Raw genomic sequence first — 1548 nt, forward strand, 5'->3', positions numbered from 1 at the left:
AAGTAATCTAAAGTTTTTTTATATAACAATTGCATTAATATTATAATAATTTTATTATCAAATTAAATATTTAATAAAAATCAAGAAATTAATCTGTAAAATAAAAATTTGTTTTTTATATTTGTTTTTTATTTATTTCTATTAAATCACTAATTTTTACTCAACAAATAATAATTATATGTATAATAATAATATTTTTAAATTTTAGTGTAGTTTTAACAAAATAAATATTTAGGTAAATTAGTGTTAAAAAAATTATACCGATAACTAATTAATTAATTAATTATAACAAACTATATTTGTAATTAGCAAATATTATATTAGCAAATAAAATTGATAAAATTATAACTTTTTTTAAAAATAAATATTAATAATAACTGATTGTAAGGTTTATTTTTTATGGTCAACTAAATGATTATATTATTTTTAAAAATAAATTTTATATTTACATGTATTGGACACTAGTGTTTGCATAATATATATATATATATTATTGATAGTATAGTGCACTGTATATCACAATATAAAAAAATATAGACATATATACAGTATACTGTACTAAATAAACAATATCAATCAATCAATCTATATAAACAATTTATATACAGTACAGTATAGTTGATAAATATTTATCTATATTATGATAAAAACAAATTCAAATTTTTTTTGGTTATATTTACAATTTCAATTGAATCAAAAAAAAAAGTCTATTGACTTCTACAGTATAATCAGTAATAAGCAAATAAAAGTTTAAATAGCTCTCTCTCTCTCTCTCTCTCTCTCTCTCTCTCTCTCTCTCTCTCTCTCTCTCTCTCTTACTCACTCACTCACTCACACACACACACACACACACACACACACACACTCACACACTCTGAATGACCAATAGGTTTAGCGTGTAATCGGAACCGTAGGTTATTATTAGTTCATCAAAAAAAAAAAATATTTATAAATATTTAAAAAACTTTAGAGAGGAACTGGAGGTGCAGATGGACATACCAGAGACAGGCAGACACTCATACACACACACACACACAGTTGGAAGTGTCAATGAAACAAATATTAGCACAAATAATAATAATAATAATACTGTTAATAACAAATAAGACGATTTAGAGAAAAATAAGTGAGAAAATATATTTATTAAGTTTACCTAAAAAAATTAATAACAGTGCTAAACGATAGGCAGGTGTGAGCACCGGCATCTGATAGTTACCTACCGTACCTATCGTTGGGATAGTTATGTGACTGAGTGTGTCTATGCAAGTGTTGACAAGTGTTTAAAAAAAAAGTGCAAATAATTTTATTTTATTGCCAAAAGCTATTGTGTTTGTGTGAATAGTTTTGGTTATAATTATATTTTTTCTAGTAATTTATATATTTTAATATATTATTATTATTATTATTATTATTATTCACCATAATTATCGCACATTTTGACCGTAAAATTAACCAAAAAAAAAAAATAAATAAATATTTTATTCACGGATTTAGTGTGTTTAAAATAATAATAATAATAATTTTGATTTTTTTTCTTATTTTATTTAT

Source organism: Oppia nitens, unplaced genomic scaffold (genome assembly GCF_028296485.1).
Source record: "Oppia nitens isolate AA-2021 unplaced genomic scaffold, nextdenovo-longstitch-racon4-pilon3 scaffold35_pilon_pilon_pilon, whole genome shotgun sequence".
In the NCBI taxonomy this organism is placed as follows: Eukaryota; Metazoa; Arthropoda; class Arachnida; order Sarcoptiformes; family Oppiidae; genus Oppia; species Oppia nitens.